A 19,432-nucleotide genomic window follows, 5' to 3' on the forward strand; every position below is an offset into this window, starting at 1 on the left:
CCATTTATAATAAGCTTTCTGTACGAAGAGTTTAGCTCTACCTTGTGTGATTTTTAAACTTGTATGCTAAAATAAATGTTTAGTCGTGAATAACCAAAGCTTTAGAAAAGTTTAGCTTTAACAATAAATCTTCAGTTTGTAGTTAATGCAAACATTTGTTAAGTTCTATCTAGTCTGCGTTTTATGAATGGTAACATTGCAAGTGTTTAGATCTACCTTAAGTTTGATTTTAAAATTTGTATTATAGAATAATATTTAGATGTGAAGGTACTAAGCTTTTAGAAGAGTATAATTTTGTTATCATTAACTTTTTGTTTAGACGTGTTGAAAACTAATTAAGTTCTACCCTAGTCTTATTTAAAAAAAAAAACCCTGCATTTTCCAAAGATTTAAATGTTTACGTTTGATTTTAAAATTCTTAGCCTACAATAAGATTTAGTTGGGAATGTCACAAGCTTCTGAACAGCATAATTTTTTATGATAAACTTTTTGTTCAGACGTGCGTTGAAAAAGAATTTAGATAAACCTAGTATGATTTTAAAAACAATAGTCTCAGAAATATTAAGGTTTAGATGTGAATGTTGCAAAGTTTTAGATAACTTTAATGATAAATTTTCTGTTTGGCATTGCTTTAAAAAATAAACTGTTTATCTCCTGCAGTAATTTACCATTGACCATGACCAGACACTAAGAACCTTGACACCGACCTGACCTTTGACCTCTTCTAAAAACAACCAATTCAAAACAACTACAAATTATAGGAATCCAATGTCATCTTTGGTATCAAAAGGCAATAAAATTGGTGTTCTTACTATATATTTTTGATGTGAAGTGGCATGACCAAGCAGAAAATGTTTTTCCAGCTCTCATATCATCCACTGGATAGAAGTCCTCATCATCCACCAAGTCCAGATTCCATTGGCTCAAGCGAAGACATCTCTTGGCACCTTTGATGATCATGAAGATCCCCAGTTCAAGCCTGTTTACTCAAAAACATGTATCTTCTTCTAAGAATTTAGACACTAAAGTGTCTTCTATTTCAGGCATGCAACTCTGTATATTTTATAAAAGAATCAACATTTCCAGAAACCCAGGCACAGCAAGATTTTGTGCTGTATTTTTAAATTGTTTAGCGGTTAAATAAACCAAACCATAAAAATCAGATATTGCATACCTGTTGCTGATGTATGAGATGGGCAAAACCCCGCCTATCTAATACCCTCTTGGGGAAAAATTCCCATCTGGCTCCACTATATGGCAACCAAGTTTGTCAACTCCACGCATCAGCACATTAAATTGAATGGCCTAAATGAAAGTGCTAGAACAGTTTAGAGAAACATGACTAATTAAGCAATGACAACGTTTCAATTTGTGAGTTTGATGATTCACCACACAAGGGAAGTATGGATCATCACATAGAGAAGTGTGAGCGATTCACCACACAACAGAAAGTGTCAGCGATTCACCAAACAACAAAAAGTGTCAGCAATTCACCACATAACAAAAAGTGTCAGCGATTCACCACACAACAAAAAGTGTGAGCAATTCACCACACAACAAAAAGTGTCAGCGATTCACAACACAACAAAAAGTGTCAGCGATTCACCACACAACAAAGAGTGTCAGCAATTCACCACACAATAAAAAGTGTCAGCGATTCACCACACAACAAAAAGTGTCAGCGAATTCACTACACAACAAATTTTATCAGCGGTTCACCACACAACAAAAAGTGTGAGCAATTCACCACACAACAAAAAGTGTCAGCGATTCACCACACAACAAAAAGTGTCAGCAAATTCACTACACAACAAAAAGTGTGAGCAATTGACCACACAAGAAAAAGTGTAAGTGATTCAATACACAACAAAAAATGTCAGCAAATTCACTACACAACAAAAAGTGTGAGCAATTCACTACACAACAAAAAGTGTCAGTGATTCACCACACAACACAAAGTGTGAGCGATTTACCACACAACAAAAAGTGTGAGCGAATGCCCACACAATTAATTCTAACTATATTCCTATAAAATACAAATAATTACAAAGTACACAACAAGGTGGTGCATGTCTACCAGTGATGGACGCTGACTCCTTGCGATATCTGACACTCTCTGACGGGATTTTGATCTGTAGAAGACAAAAAAAAAAAAAAAAAATGTATCAGCTCTGATGATATAGCAATCACAACACAAATTTGGGCCTGATATTGAAAAAGTCACAAAGGGCAATGTCTAGCAGTTTTTACCAATATGGGCCTAAAAATGTGGAAAATCACAAGGGGTAAGTCCAGCAGTTTCATCAAATTTGGGCCCAAAATTTCAAAAATCATAAGGGGTAAGTCCAGCAGTTGGGCCCAATCAAATTTGGGCCTAAAATTTTAAAATTCACAAGGGGTATGTCCAGCAGTTTTTACCAAAATGGGCCTATAATTTGAAAATCACAAGGGGTAAGTCCAGCAGTTTTAATTTGAAAAAACACAAGGGGTAAGTCCAGCAGTTTTGACCAATATGGGCCGAATATTGAAAAAATCACAAGGGGTAATTTAAGTCCAGTAGTTCCACCGGTTTTAGTAAATTTAGGCCGGAAATTTAAAACAATCACCAGGGGCAATGTCCCTGAGCAAGACGCTGAACTATTATTGCTTCTCTCCACCCAGAGGGTAAATGGGTACCTGTGAGGGCAGAGATGGTTCTTTTGACTAATTAGCTTTAAAAAACAAATCACAAGGGGTATGAGTCGTTGGAGGTTCACCAGGGTAACTTAAAGTTAGTTCAAAGTTTTCCTTATGAAAAGCAAGCTTTTTAAGCTTGGGCGATATCGATTTATTTTATTCACGATATATCGCCGACAATATATCGCGATATTCGATATAATCGCGATTAATTAAATTTGACATCATCAGTCTTCAAACTCCAAGTAAAAGTTGTAGAAGAGACAGTCATAGCATAAGAGAGGTGTTCTAATGACCTATTCTTCTGGTTTTACTCCAAACCTATGGTGTGCAAGATGTCTCAGCTAGCAAATACATCGCGATATTTCATCGATATCGCGATTATCGCGATATATCGATATTTCGATTAAAACCAAATCCATCCGTTATCGAAATCGTTTCCAAATTAATATTGCGATATTCGATAATATCGTGATATCGCCCAAGCTTAAAGCTTTTCTATCTCTGCCAAAAATGTTTAATTATGTAGGCTTACCTGCAATAAGGTAGATTGACTGCACAAGACATTGATTGGTTCGACACTCTCTGTCCTGCATCCTCCATGAGGGTCTTGAGCATGGTCTTGGTGGGTCTTCTGGGATGGCACCTGCCGTGGGTGGGCTCCCATATGATGACTTTATTGGCTGGGGGTTATGGACTTTCTCACTCAGTGGGGGATGTTTCTGGATTAGTTGATCTGAATAAATGAAAGAAGGAAAACAAAGTTGAACATACAAACAAAACAACCATGTAAAGATGTTCAAGAGCAAAATCATTTTAACTGTCGCACACTTAGCCAGGGATCACCAGGCATGTCTGTTGGCTTCGTTGTTAGAAAAGGCAAGAGCACCAAGACATTTTCTCCTTGGTGACGCTATGAGGAAATTGCAAATTTGTACTGGAGCATTTCAAGGGCACCAAGGCAGTGACCAGGGGGCATGGGGGCAATCACTTTTGTTGGCTCCATGAGGTATCAGGCCTGGATCACAACCAAGTTTAGGATATGACCTGGGAAGCGGCAGAGGGGTCACCTCTCCTAAAAATTAAGCTGCAGGTAGCAGGTTCAAGTACCGCTCTTGTTATTATTTTGTTTGTTTAACCCAAAATTGTTAACATTGTACCTAGAGAGAACGGGGCTGGGATTTCATCTTTGAGAGGGCAAAGCCATTTTCATTTTGCAAAGAGCAAAGGGCTTCCATTGGGAATTCTTAAAGTCTATGGGATTTTTCTTTTTCTTCTTCTTTCTTACTAGTGCAGCCTTCATAATTGAAGACAGTCATACTGCCAGACCAACCAGGGCGAGCCCCTTCTCTTTGCGATAAGTATGTACTGTTTTTTTTTTTAATGATGAAGCAGTGGTTCAGTGCAGGAATCCCGATCCCATACTCCCTTGAACAGTCAGAGCTTGAGTTCAGTGGCGGTGCTTTTAAACGCTCGGCCACGACACCTCCTAAGGGGCTGGCAGCAATGCAAAGAATAGAGGAAATAGAGGCCATGGCCTCCATGAAATTCCGAGCCTGAGTTTATTTCTTTGATATTTGAAATAATTTGATTATAAAGCGGCAGCTTCCCAGGTTGTATTGTAAACTTGGGTGTGATCCCCAGCCTTATAGCAGTTATAAGTTGATTGGCTTCTGACTGGAAACCTCAAGACAGATATTGACAAAATAGGGAGACCACCATTATTCAGGCTAGATAGCTCAGTTAAGGCCGAGTCACACTGCAGCGTGACTAGGCCTTTAGTAGAACACCAGCACATTTATCTGGAGGTCGCTGGTTCAAACCCTGCTTAGTTGGTAGAGCGTCGACACACTAACAAGGAAAGTGTCAGCTTTTGGGGAAGTTTAATTTAGAAGTGGGGTGTCGTGGCCGAGTGGATTAGAGCACTGATTTTAAGCTCTGGTGTTTCTGTTCAGCAGACTGAGGTCGTGAGCCCGGTCGTGACACTTGTGTCCCTGAAAAATTGATCATTTCAGATTTCGCTTAGATTCAACCATTAGCTTCAGAACACCCATGTTTCTTAGTACATAATTAATCTCAGCTCAACCTGAGCAAATTGAAAAATTTATCATCTCAGATCTCGCTTAGATTCAACCAGTAGCTTCAGAACACTCATGTTTCTCAGTACAGAATTAATCTCAGCTCAATCTGAGCATTTTTTAAAAATTGATTTTCTCAGATATCGCTTATGTTCAACCAGTAGCTTCAGAACACTCATGTTTCTCAGTACAGAATTAATCTCAGCTCAATCTGAGCAAATTGAAAAATTGATCATCTCAGATCTCGCTTAGATTCAAACAGTCGCTTCAGAACACTTATGTTTCTTAGTACAGAATTAATCTCAGCTCAACCTGAGCAAATTGAAAAATTTATCATCTCAGATCTCGCTTAGATTCAACAGTTAGCTTCAGAACACTCATGTTTCTCAGTACAGAATTAATCTCAGCTCAATCTGATCAATTTTAAAATTGATATTCTCAGATCTCGCTTAGATTCAACCAGTAGTTTCAGAACACACATGTTTCTTAGTACAGAATTAATCTCAGCTCAATCTGATCAATTTTAAAAATTGATCATTTCAGATTTCGCTTAGATTCAACCATTAGCTTCAGAACACCCATGTTTCTTAGTACAGAATTAATCTCAGCTCGATCTGATCGATTTTAAAAATTGATCATCTCAGATCTCGCTTAGATTCAACAATTAGCTTCAGGACACCCATGTTTCTTAGTACAGATTTAATCTCAGCTCGATCTGATCAATTTTTAAAAATTGATCATCTCAGATCTCGCTTAGATTCAACCAGTAGCTTCAGAACACTCATGTTTCTTAGTACAGAATTAGTCTCAGCTCAATCTGATCAATTTTAAAAATTGATCATTTCAGATTTCGCTTAGATTCAACCAGTAGCTTCAGAACACTCATGTTTCTTAGTACACTATTAATCTCAGCTCAATCTGAGCATTTTTTTAAAATTGATATTCTCAGATATCGCTTATGTTCAACCAGTAGCTTCAGAACACTCATGTTTCTCAGTACAGAATTAATCTCAGCTCAATCTGAGCAAATTGAAAAATTGATCAGATCGAGCTGGTTGAACATAAGCGATATCTGAGAATATCAATTTTTAAACAATGCTCAGATTGAGCTGAGATTAATAGTGGATCACAACCAAGTTTAGGATATGACCTGGGAAGCGGCAGAGGGGTCACCTCTCCTAAAAATTAATCTGCAGGTAGCAGGTTCAAGTCCCGCTCTTGTTATTATTTTGTTTGTTTAACCCAAAATTGTTAACATTGTACCTAGAGAGAACGGGGCTGGGATTTCATCTTTGAGAGGGCAAAGCCATTTTCATTTTGCAAAGAGCAAAGGGCTTCCATTGGGAATTCTTAAAGTCTATGGGATTTTTCTTTTTCTTCTTCTTTCTTACTAGTGCAGCCTTCATAATTGAAGACAGTCGTACTGCCAGACCAACCAGGGCGAGCCCCTTCTCTTTGCGATAAGTATGTACTGTTTTTTTTATAATGATGAAGCAGTGGTTCAGTGCAGGAATCCCGATCCCATACTCCCTTGAACAGTCAGAGCTTGAGTTCAGTGGCGGTGCTTTTAAACGCTCGGTCTTGACACCTCCTAAGGGGCTGGCAGCAATGCAAAGAATAGAGGAAATAGAGGCCATGGCCTCCATGAAATTCCGAGCCTGAGTTTATTTCTTTGATATTTGAAATAATTTGATTATAAAGCGGCAGCTTCCCAGGTTGTATTGTAAACTTGGGTGTGATCCCCAGCCTTATAGCAGTTATAAGTTGATTGGCTTCTGACTGGAAACCTCCAGACAGATATTGACAAAATAGGGAGACCACCATTATTCAGGCTAGATAGCTCAGTTAAGGCCGAGTCACACTGCAGCGTGACTAGGCCTTTAGTAGAACACCAGCACATTTATCTGGAGGTCGCTGGTTCAAACCCTGCTTAGTTGGTAGAGCGTCGACACACTAACAAGGAAAGTGTCAGCTTTTGGGGAAGTTTAATTTAGAAGTGGGGTGTCGTGGCCGAGTGGATTAGAGCACCGATTTTAAGCTCTGGTGTTTCTGTTCAGCAGACTGAGGTCGTGAGCCCGGTCGTGACACTTGTGTCCCTGAGCAAGACACTGAACTATTATTGCTTCTCTCCACCCAGGGGTAAATGGGTACCTGTGAGGGCAGAGATGGCTCTTTTGACTGATTTAGCTTAGTGCGCTACATATTTGTTGCACAGGCTGTATACTCCCCAGGGAGCTGAGATGATTTGAGGAATAAACTAACTGGCCCAGGGGGTACTAATGTTGGAAGCACTTTGAGACACCCCTCGGGTGTTTCTCGCTATATAAAAACCAAACCGATTATTATTATTATTATAAGTAAAACATGCATTCTTTCAGACTTTTGAAAAACGGTTCAACTTGAAATGCGATTTTGGCTGTGGGTTTGATCTAGCCCTATATAGGACTCTTCCTCTGTACACAGATACAGAGTCCTACATATAAGGGCCCATTTCTGGGGCGGAATATTTTCAAAGCTTCATAACTCAAATCTTACCTGCAACAAGCCACTCATTTCAACAGATCCACATTCCATGGCAGCAAATATTTTTCTGCAGTGGGTTTGGTCAGTATATATTCCTCACAAATCCGTTGTTTTCGTGAAGTAATGCAGCTCCCAACATAAACAAATTCCCATATTGATCGTTTTCTCAAAGTGTTGTCTGCTGCCGTGCGTACGCGTATACATTCGCGTGCAAGCAAAAGATGCAAGATGCATAGAATTCTTGGTCATCGTATCTTGACTGCACAGCTTTAACACACAAATGCAATGCAAAATATGCACGTCATGCGTCTATTGGATTGCATACGCACGACAGACTGAGAATACGATCAAAAACAGAATTTGTTTAATGTTGGGAGCTGCATTATTTCACAAAAATGACTGATTTGTGAAGAATATATGACAACCAAAAACCACCGCAGAAAAATGTTTCCTGCCATGGAATGTGAATCTGTTGAAACAAGTGGCTTCTTATATCATAAATATGATTAATACATTTTTATTATCAATATCAACTTGATGTCGTACCTGTACACAGGTAGTTGACAGAGTTGTCTAAGCAGTTTGCTTGACGTCCTCCATGGCTTCAACAACAACAGCCTCAAGACATTTCCTCTGCTCAGTTTGACCAACAGAGACTTGGCTCACTCGATCTGAGATGAAAAAAAGGGAACGAGAATGAAACTGGATGCCTATTTTAAGCACTATATGATTTGAGGCATTTCATGGTCAGGTATCAGTATTTGATTTGAGGTAACACCATGTGTGAATCTACTTGCCAGGTAGAGTTTGTCCTTTAGAGAACTACCTTGCTTTATATTCTACTACAGCGGAAGCGATTCATTGGATTGTTCAGCAGACTTTCAGTTTTAAAAAGAACTGTCCTGCTTTACAACTACTACCTGGGCGGTAGGTATAAAAAAATTGGCTGGAACTACTACTTTAGCGTATAGGATCGTTATTAACGTTGGTCTCAACATTTCGACTAGCTTGCTCCAGTCATCGTAATGAGAAATTTATTTAGGAGAAAAACAGTGTCTCTTGTAGAGTCCAAACCTTGGACATGAATCTTAAATTGACACTGCTCTAGAATTGCAATGGCCGCGGGTTTCAAATCCCACCCTAGTAATATGCTTATGATATTTTTTCACAGGACTCTGGCAAGTACTGAGTACTAACACACATCGCAGCTTGGATATAACACAACAAATAATATTCTTTATCCCGATGCAAAGTTAACATCTATTGTATATATTGCAGTACCCGCTGCCAAAACATAGGATTCGAACTGCCTCTAGCTACCAGGCAATCTCAGTTGTCTAGATGGTAAGACACTGCTCTAGAATTGCAATGGTCGTGGGTTCGAATCCCACCTGAGTAACATGCCTGTGATATTGTTCACAGGACGCTGGCAACTACTGAGTATTAAGTGCTAACACGCATTGGTGTATGGGTAAAAACCAAAATTAATAAACTTAAATTGGTTGACTCATAATCAACTTAACAATAATAACTAGGTGTTACCACAAACCTCTCTTAGTTGAACATCCACCATGCAAAGTTTCAAATCCTACTTATTAAAGGAACACGTTGCCTTGGATCGGTCAAGTTGGTCTTTGAAAAGCGTTTGTAACCGTTTGTAATAAAATGCATGTGATGAGAGAGATTTTTTAGAAGTAGAATATAATGATCCACACAAGGTTAACTCGAAATTGCGTGGTTTTCCTTTTACCTCAATGACTAACACGGTCGACCATTCATGGGAGTCAGATTTTTGACTCCCATAAATGACCGACCGTGTTAGTTCCAAAGTAAAAGAAAACCACGCAATTTGCGTGGTTTTCCTTTTACCTCATCGACTAACACGGTCGACCATTCATGGGAGTCAGATTTTTGACTCCCATAAATGACCGACCGTGTTAGTTCGCAAAGTAAAAGAAAACCACGCAGTTTGCGTGGTTTTCCTTTTACCTCATTGACTAACACGGTCGACCATTCATGGGAGTCAGATTTTTGACTCCCATAAATGACCAACCGTGTTAGTTCGCAAAGTAAAAGAAAACCACGCAATTTCGAGGCAAATTTGTGTGGATCATTGTATTCTACTTTAAAAATATCCTTCTTACCATAATCGTTTTATAACAACGCTTTTCAAGGACCAACTCGACTGATCCAAGGCAACGTGTTCCTTTAATAACCAGTTCGTGCGTATAGCCCTTCATCATCCGAGCATCTCAAAGCCCTTATCATTATTTCCAGAAAGTTTATTTTGGACGATCGCTGTAGTGTAAAACGAAAGTGTAAGGCCGCCAGGGCTAGGTTCGACCCACCTTTTTGTAAACACTGACAATGTCATAAATATGATTAATACATTTTTATTGTCAATATCAACTTGATGTCGTACCTGTACACAGGTAGTTGACAGAGTTGTCTAAGCAGTTTGCTTGACGTCCTCCATGGCTTCAACAACGACAGCTTGAAGACATTTCCTCTGCTCAGTTTGACCAACAGAGACTTGACTCACTCGATCTGTAGATGAAAAAAAAAAAAGGGAACGAGAATGAAACTGGATGCCTATTTAAAGCACTATATGATTTGAGGCATTGCATGGTCAGGTATCAGTATTTGATTTGCGGTAACACCATGTGTGTATCTACTTGCCAGGTAGAGTTTGTCCTTTAGAGAACTGCCTTGCTATATATTCTACTACCGCGGAAGCTATTCATTGGATTGTTCAGCAGACTTCCAGTTTTAAAAAGAACTGTCTTGCTGGGGTTACAATTCTCTCACAAAAGAGGGATTGTTCAGAATACTGAGTAATTATTTTCACACAGTAAGTTGCAGGCCTTGAAATAACCCAACTCATCCACAGCAGTTGCGGTGGTGCCCTGTGCTTTTGCAGTTGTGCCCTCTGCAAGGTTCCGATACAATTTAACATTCGACTCATAGAAGTGCCAATTACCAGAGGAAAATTGTTGCGCCCCCTCAAGAGCGAGGTTCAGCCTAAGGGACATGTCACAAGAGGCAATTTACGGGCAACCAGTTCCAGGCAATCTCCAAGAAGAAAAGCCACTCGCATTTCAAATGTTCAACTAATACTCTTGTGGATTGAAGACGATGTTCGAAAAAATGACTTGCGTGCTATCAAAGTGGTGGTGTAGCATACAATGCAACTGGTTGCCTACTAGTTGAATCGAGTGACAAGGCCCTTAAGCTGCCTTACTAAAAACATTTTAAATTTCAATTATAATCACGTACCTTTAGATGTGAGATATCATATAGCAGATTGCTGGCCACTCTGCAACGCTTTGACATTGATAGATTGACATTCCTCTGCTGAGTGCGATGGACAGCCAGCCATCGTGATTAAAGATCTGTAGCTCTGTCTGTGTTAATTGATCTGTAAGTTGATGACAAAACATGTCAAGAATGAGTACAAGTTTAAACATTTAGTGAGTAGGGTGTTGTGGCCGAGCGGATAAGAGCACCGATAGTGACATTTTAATGTTGCACAGGCTGTTTACTCCACAGTAGGCCTGGGCGAATAATTTGAATATCCAGTTAATGGCGACCATGTTTTCCTATCCATAACCGCGAATGCCTTTTTTTTCTTAACTGTATATCCGCAAGGGGCGCGAATACCTATTTATAAACCGGATAGTTGGTAATTACAACCAAGTAATCCTATTATCCGCGATCGTCGGGGCGACAACAGATAGGAATGTTTTGGTTGAATCCTTATGAAACTACTAGTAATACAGAATAAACAGCATAAATTAAGTATTTAACTATGCTCACCTCCGTGAGGAGTTAAAACAATGACATTTCTGACGTAATTTGTTCAAAGATTTTGAAAGTTGTCCTTCACGTAGAGTCAATCACGATCAAAAGAAAAAGCAGATCGCCATCTTTAAATTAGATCCTGTTATTTTTATGAATGAACCGAGTGACACTGTCTAATTTCTTTTTTAGTAGCGCCCTCCAGCAGCAGGAAAAAATATTTGAATATCCCGTTAATTTTGGATAGTAGGCCAGCGGTTAACCGAATACCAAATTTCACTTTTCGCCAAGCACTACTCCACAGGGAGCTGAGTTGGTTTAAGGAATGAATTAAGGCCTGGTGACCAGGGGTTATACTGTTGGAAGTGTTTTGAGACCAGGCATGTGAGTGGGTCATGTACAAAACGCGGAAATTATTTTTCTGTGTCCGGATTTTGGGCCAGCGCTATGAGTCTTAGTACCAAACATTAACAGAAACTTAGGCCACAATCGTACCTGGTAATAATGTGTTGTTCGTCCTCATGATTAAGATTTTTTTGTGACAAGCGCGATGCGTCCTCGAGTACCATTATTTAGTTTCCAACTTGTCAACGTGAAAGACAGTGTGCGGCTAGTCTTGGCTCAAGGCATTGGCTTTTTAATACAGTTTTTAGTAAAGCGCCCCCTCTTGGTGGAACGGGACAACGACATGGGCCAAAGTATCCATCATGCTTAACGTAAAACGATCACGGGCTTATGTCAAAGACTATCGCGAAGAAGACAGGTTCCCTTTCTATGCTCTGTGCGAGTGTTGTGCAGTAAAATTACTTGCTGCTTGATGAAAAAAATGAAAAAACACGGACCGGCCATTCATGGCAGCAGAGTCGGGAAAAACGCGGAGCCCACAAGAAAAACACGGAATGAGAAAATAAAAAACCCTGATTTCCGCGTAATGCCTGTGAGACGCCCTCAAATATTCATATTTACCTCAGTGTGAGAGCAGCATTAAGCTGCAATACTAAAAACATTACTCATGGTTCAATCTCAATCATTTTTTTCATACCTTTGGATGTGAGCTGTGATAGATTGCTGGCCACTCTGTGAGTTGTTTGATTGACACTCCTCTGCTGAGTGAGATGGACAGCCAGCCATCATGACTGAAGATGTATTATGCTCTGTCTGCGTTGATTGATCTGCAAGTTGAAACATGTCAAGAATGAGTACAAGTTTAACATTTAGTGAGTAGGGTGTCATGGCCGAGAGCTTAAGAGCACCGATAACGCATTTTAAAGTTGCACAGGCTGTTTACTCCACAGGGAGCTGAGTTGGTTTAAGGAATGAATTAAGGCCCAGTGACCAGGGGTAATAATGTTGGAAGTGATTTGTTGAGTTGCCCTTAAATATTCACATTTGCCACAGTGTGAGAGCAGCATAAACTGCAATACTAAAAACATTACTCATGGTTCAATCTTATTAATTTTTTCATACCTTTGTATGTGAGCTGTCATAGAATGCTGGCCACTCTGCGTTGCTTCAACATTGATAGATTACACATCTCTGTCGAGTGCGATGGACAGCCAGCCATCATGATTGAAGATCTGATGCTCCGTCTGCATTAATTGATCTGTAAGTTGATGACAAAACAAGTTAGAATAAGTACAAATTTAAACATTTAGTGAGTAGGGTGGCGTAGCCGAGAGGTAAAGAGCACCCAACTCAAGCTGTGGTGCTTCTGTTCAGCAGAGTGTGGGTTCCAAATCCTGGCCGTGACACTTGTGTCCCTGAGCAAGAAACTTAACTATAATTGCTTCTCTCCACCCAGGGGTAAATGGGAACCTGTGAGGGCAGAGATGGTTCTTGTGATTGATTTAGCCGATAGCGCATTTTAAAGTTGCACAAGCTGCATACTCCCCACCAGGGAGCTGAGTTGGTTTAAGGAATGAATTAAGGCCCAGTGAATAGGGGTAATCATGTTGGAAGTGTTTTTAGACGCCCTCAAATATTCATATTTACCTCAGTGTGAGAGCAGCATTAAGCTGCAATACTAAAAACATTACTCATGGTTCAATCTTAATCATTTTTTCGTACCTTTGGATGTGAGCTGTGATAGTTTCCTAGCCACTCTGCGAGTTGTTTGATTGACACTCCTCTGCTGAGTGCGATGGACAACCAGCCATCATAATTGAAGATCTGATGCTCCGTCTGCATTAATTGATCTGTAAGTTGATGACAAAACATGCAAGAATGAGAACAAATTAAAACATTCAGTGAGTAGGGTGTCGTAGCCGAGAGATTAAGAGCACCCAACTCAAGCTCTGATGCTTCTATTCAGCTGAGTATGGGTTCGAATCCTGGTCGAGACACTTGTGTCCCTGAGCATGACACTTAACTATAATTGCTTCTTTCCAACCATGGTTAAACGGTCACCTGCGAGGGCAGAGATGGTTCTTTTGACTGATTTAGCCGATAGCGCATTTTAAAGTTGCACAGGAGGCATACTCCCCACCAGGGAGCTGAGTTGGTTTAAGGAATGAATTAAGGCCCAGTGAACAGGAGTAATCATGTTGGAAGTGCTTTGAGATGCCTTGAAATATTCATATTCACCACAGTGTGAGAGCAACATTAAGCTGCAATACTAAAACATTACTCATGGTTCAATCTCAATATTTTTTCGTACCTTTGGATGTGAGCTGTGATAGTTTCCTGGCCACTCTGCGAGTTGTTTGATTGACACTCCTCTGCTGAGTGCGATGGACAACCAGCCATCATAATTGAAGATCTGATGCTCCGTCTGCATTAATTGATCTGTAAGTTGATGACAAAACATGTCAGGAATGAGTAAGGGAATAATAGGGTAGCTACTAGTTCTTTCACGGCAGTTTAAAACAGGCATTGTCTAGTTGCCGAGTTCGGCGAGGGCCTTTATCACACGGCAATTCGGCCATGCAAGGTTTTAAACGGCCGTGAGAGAACTAGTAGCTACCCTATTATTCCCATTCATAAATACATTTTTGGTTAAAAGGCGCAATAGAGTAGGAAACTTTATCCGTTTCCGAGAGCTCTGTATGTTTCCACCTCCATGGTATGTTCAGTATACATGTTACAGGTTCAGGTACGTGTGTTTTCCGGTTACGTTCGTGCGCATGCGCATAGTCTTGGTGCATATTCGCTGGTTTTCCTTTCGAAACACAGCGCGGCCAACTCACCGACAGCGCCTGCTTCGCCCGTAAAAAAAAAACGTCTTGCATCAAGACTAGGGCATAGTGTCCGCTCACAATCGGTTTTTAACACTTGTCATATTATCAACGGTTTCAACACCCCACGTGATGCGCTCTCCACTAATAGGAATAGCGAAACTGTCTGAGGTATTTAGGAATTTAATTTGTTATCACCGTGTGTGACTGCTTTTGTGAGCTTGCATACTGCAAAGTAAAAAAACTAACAACCCTTGTGTGACATGAGTGAAATCAAGAATTGATAATCCTAATCACCTTAGTTGGACAAGATAGCACCCACAATAGCATGCACTATATGGGAATTTTCACCTAGGACGTCGTTCAATAAACAAGGGTTCCTTTCACATGATGATGTAGCCCACGTCCTTGGTCAAAACTTCCGCTAGTGTAAGATTTTGTCGCAGGTCCGGACCTCTGACAAAATGTAGCATTGTTGGACAAGATTTGACAAGGGACCCTGGACACTCCAAAAATTATTGTCCTTTCACACGAGCTGCATTTTGTAAAATCTTACAACCTTGCTACAATTTAGCAAGGGACCCTTGCTAAATTGCTCTCGTGTGATAGGGGCTTAAGCTGCAATACTAATAAATAACATTACTCATGGTTCAATGTCAATCATTTTTTTCGTACCTTTGGATGTGAGCTGTGATAGATTGCTGGCCACTCTGCGAGTTGTTTGATTGACACTCCTCTGCTGAGTGCGATGGACAGCCAGCCATCATGACTGAAGATCTGATGCTCTGTCTGCGTTGATTGATCTGTAGGTTGATGACAAAACATGTCAAGAATGAGTACACATTTAAACATTTAGTTAGTAAACTACGCATTGAGTCATGCAGAATTGTCCAATATCGGCTGGTTTAAGACCGCAGGCATTAAACTTTACTTCTTATAAAGCGTTCATATCCGTCACTCAGTGACGCTCAAAGGGGCTTATATACAGTGTTTTTCTGCATGGTTGTGGGACTACGTTGAGACCTACTTCCTACTCCTTTCACACAGCACCATGTTAGGGTCACAATATGCTGCTGATCAAACCAGGAGACCCCTTCTATTTTCGATAAATACACATTTTTTTTTATGTGCATTACACAACACACAGGACCAATGGCTTCACGCCCCATCTGAAGGACGAAGTATTATGGTTAAGTGTCTTGCTTGAGGACTCTGGTGTCACAACTGGGACTCAAACCCACACTCTGCTGATCAGAACTACCAGTGTATGGATCAAGTTCTCTTAACCACTAGGCCATGACACGCCACTCTTGAAGGAGCAGACATAACGGTCCTTTTTTAGCTCTGAGTGTCTGCGCGCATGCTCAGTATTGCACGCATTGGTCTGGGCCCAATTTCATAGAGCTGCTTAACGGTTAGCAAATTTTGTTGCTTCACGTGGCAAAAATAACTGCTTAAATCATGGAGGAATGTACACCTATTTCACGAGCTTAAGCACGTAAACAAACTTCGCGCACAAGATTTTAGATCGCTTGCCTGAGCAAAAAAGAAGAAGGTAGGCCCCCTACTGACAAAATGGCGGGCGATATAAATGCAGAGTGGCGATAAAAAAAATCATCGCCTTCTTTGTCTTACATGTACTATTTGTAATGGTTCAAAGCGCCACTTGAAAGGTTAACGCACTAACTTGAGAGTAAATGAGAAGATTGTACAACATTTCTGAAGCATTTTAAAGACTTGTTTACTTCGCTAAACCTACCATACAAACACACATAAAATACACACCACTGCACGCCACACTTAACAAAAATTGCTTAAGCGTAAACCTTTTTCACAAGCGATTGCTAGCTTAAGCACGCAACCACACTGTGCACGCAACATTTTAGACCCTTTGCTTCAGCAAAAGGGTAGAAGGTGATGACAAAACGGTGGGCGAAATAAATGCGGAGTGGCGAAAAAAATAAAGTCATCAACTTCTGTGTCTGATATGTATTATGTGTAATGGTTCAAAGTACCCCTTGAAAAGTTTACACACTAACTTGAAAGTAAACAAGAAGATAATACATTATACAAACATTTCTGAAGCATTTTAGACACACACACACTTACACCGCTGCACCAGCACACCAACAACGTATGCAGTGATGTTGCACTATGCGCTGTGTGAATAGGGTGCTTAAGCAAAATAGAGGCTTTAAGGACCATTTTTATTTGCTTACCGCTTTAAGCAAAAAAAAACTTGCTTAAGCAAAAAACCTTGCTTCAGCAAGGCTATGAAATGAAAAATGTGCTAGGTGCGCCCAATAAGCACAAAATCAACCGTTATGGCAGCTCTATGAATTTGGATCGTGTGCTTAAACATGGTGCTTTAGCAGAAATGGGGCTTTAAGGACCCTTTTTGCTTGCTTGCTTGTCGATATAAGCAAATAACATTGCTTAACCAATAACAAAGTTGCTAGGTGCGCCTGTTGAGCACAAAATCAACCGCTAGGCAGCTCTATGAAATTGGGCCCTGAGCACGTGCAATACTGTGAAAAGGACAGTCTAAAAGTCTCCAATTGCTATGGGTGATGATTTTTTTTATAGGCCCGACATGAAAACAGTATTTTAATTCGTACCAGTAATTATGACGTTGATTGAGTAGTCAAAGCAGATTAATGACTGGCAACTCTTCGAGGCTTCAACATTGATAGATTGAGACATCTCTGCTCAGTGTGATGGCTGTCCACCTTTATTGAAGATCAGACGAGACAGTCTCTGTCTGGATTACTTCTGAAGAGGGAAACAAATATAACAACAAATTAATCATACATGACCGCACTTTTATTTAATACCAGGCCTGTGAGCGGGTCATGAAAAAAAAAGCGAAAAATTGTTGTCCGGATTTTGGGCCAGCACTACGAACATAATAAAAGGCTTCAATTAAAAACTGAAGCGTAGACAACACAACACATTCACAGAAACATAGGTCACAATTCTTACATGTAACAATATGTTGTACATCATCATTTTAAAGATATTTTTGTAGCATTTCTTTAGGAATAAATCCACAAGCGCGATGAGTCCTCGTTGTCGACTGCCATATATTTTACTTGTCGCAAAAAAATACACAACGTACACTAGGACTGGGCGAATTATTTGAATATCCGGTTAATGGCGAATAGGTTTTCCTATCCATAACCACGAATGCCTTTTTTTTCTTAACCGGATATCCGCAATGGGCGCGAATACCTATTTATAAACCGGATTGTTCTGTAATTACAACCAAGTAACCGGATATTCTTTAATATCCGAATATCCGTGGACGTTGGGCGACAACTGATATGAATGTTTTGTCTGAATCCTTCTGAAACTTCTATTAAGACAGCATAAAACAGCATAAATTAAGTATTTATTTTTCTTCCCGGGACGGTTAGCATGCGCTAATTTATGGTAAAAAGTGGCCTCATTTGTCCTGGGAAAAAAAAAAACGCTTCCAGCACATGGAGTCTCGGCACAAGACGTCAATGCTCGGTATCGCATACCTCTGTGCTTTTATTTGTGTAAATTGCTTGCTGACTATTATCCATCTGCCTAGTGTTTGGTTGACGCAAGTGGAAGGCGATTTGGCTGCAAATACTAGGCCGCAAGTGATCAGTGCAAGAAAGTGTTTACACAGAAGTTAGTGCACAACGTGGGAATGGAAAACGTAAATTTAAATTTTCTTTTCACAAAATATTTACACCAAAGGAGACAATTCAACAATTTTAAATAATGAGGGCTTGGATTGGAGTTCCCAACTACAAGAAACAGTAAAAGTTCAGACTCCTGAGTGAGGTAGAAATATTTTTAACAGGTTTTTGAATTTTTTTCACAATGGTACGAGACCTACCCTGGACTCCGTTGCGTTGCCTGCAACGGAGGAGTCCAACCTGGGCTACTGGGCCGCGCAGTTTGTAAACCTCTCACGCAGTAGAGGGTGCTCTTCATTTATAGTGCGTCCTATATTGCCATAGGATACATGATGTATAAAGACCACATAAAAAAAATTGTTGATCGTCCTTTTTTTGGGCAAATGGGGGAGGGAGGGAGTTTTTTTTTTTTTTTTTTTTAATGTTTTGTTGACAAGAATACAGAAATCATCACAATCACTATATATAAAATAGATGACATTTTCTGTAAACTTTTTCAAACAACTAACAGTGTAGCCCAAGTAAATATTTGAAGAATTGTTCTTGCTTTGCCAACATCAACATAAAAAAACATTCTTTAAACATCTTTTCAAATCTGTACATTAAACAAAAATATCAGCTGAAAAGTGATTATTTGATAATAAAAAAAAATTAAAAAAATGGGCTGGGGGTTTGAACGGTCGGGCACGATCAACAATTTTTTTCTTTTTATGTGGCCTAAACTTGACCAAAGCCGATATGAAGAAAAACATAATAGTTGAACTTGAAATTGAATGAACACAGACTGTCCACGCTCATTCCCCTTCATTGCAAGTGCAACCAAACATTCGATTAAAAATTTTAAATTGATTTTTACTCCTTTAGAATACAACTTTACCACATATTGTATTGTCAGAGAAAAATATCACCTGCATTAAATTTCACTCAAAGTCAAACTGCCTAATGAAATTGGGCCCTGTATTTTGTAAAAAGAAAATTGAAATTGACAGTGGACGAAACAGCCTTGATCACTACCGCCCTCTAGTGGCTGACGTCCTACCGGCCGGGGAGGCGTCCACCATCATCATCTCAAAAAAGATCTTGAAAAAAATTGAAGAAATTTTGAAGAGCCGCTAAGAGAGCCCAATGCACATACCTGCTTATCAACTGTTCAGAAACTGCTCTATTCACCCTCCATTCAAAATATTGATAAAAATTGTACGCTGCAAAGTCAATAATACAAGAGTGAATATGATAAAAAGAGCAAGAAACTTACATCACTTTTTTCACAACAGGCGCACGTGCTGGATCTCAATCACAAGCACGAAGGACAAAAAAATGTCGTCCGTGAGTTATTACTAAATTTCACCCAGTCCCTTCAGTTGTTTAGGAGTTTCTCCACACAGAAACAAAACCTAAGAGTGTCTAAACATGGAGCAATAAACTAGTTTATTGCTCCATGGTCTAAACAACACAGAACTTCTTCAAATCTTCAGAAATAATTAATTGAGGAATCTAGCTTGATATAGAGTAA

At 39.8% G+C, this 19,432-nt stretch overlaps 1 long non-coding RNA gene across 2 annotated transcripts; it reads right to left on the bottom strand.

The window, feature by feature from the left end:
- Nucleotides 1-1,930: 1,930 nt before the first annotated feature.
- Nucleotides 1,931-19,224, bottom strand: LOC117297975. Of its 2 annotated transcripts, none has more exons than XR_004519931.1 (12): nucleotides 19,175-19,224; nucleotides 16,867-17,020; nucleotides 14,924-15,051; nucleotides 13,732-13,859; nucleotides 13,143-13,270; nucleotides 12,543-12,678; nucleotides 12,118-12,247; nucleotides 10,554-10,695; nucleotides 9,700-9,824; nucleotides 7,824-7,948; nucleotides 3,212-3,412; nucleotides 1,931-2,132 (listed from the first exon to the last, which is right to left on the bottom strand). It is a non-coding gene; the product is annotated as an uncharacterized LOC117297975 (long non-coding RNA). The 2 variants fall into 2 exon arrangements; XR_004519932.1 differs by lacking the exon at nucleotides 19,175-19,224 and adding an exon at nucleotides 18,828-18,932.
- Nucleotides 19,225-19,432: the final 208 nt, after the last annotated feature.

This window comes from Asterias rubens, chromosome 12 (genome assembly GCF_902459465.1).
Source record: "Asterias rubens chromosome 12, eAstRub1.3, whole genome shotgun sequence".
Classification (NCBI taxonomy): domain Eukaryota; kingdom Metazoa; phylum Echinodermata; class Asteroidea; order Forcipulatida; family Asteriidae; genus Asterias; species Asterias rubens.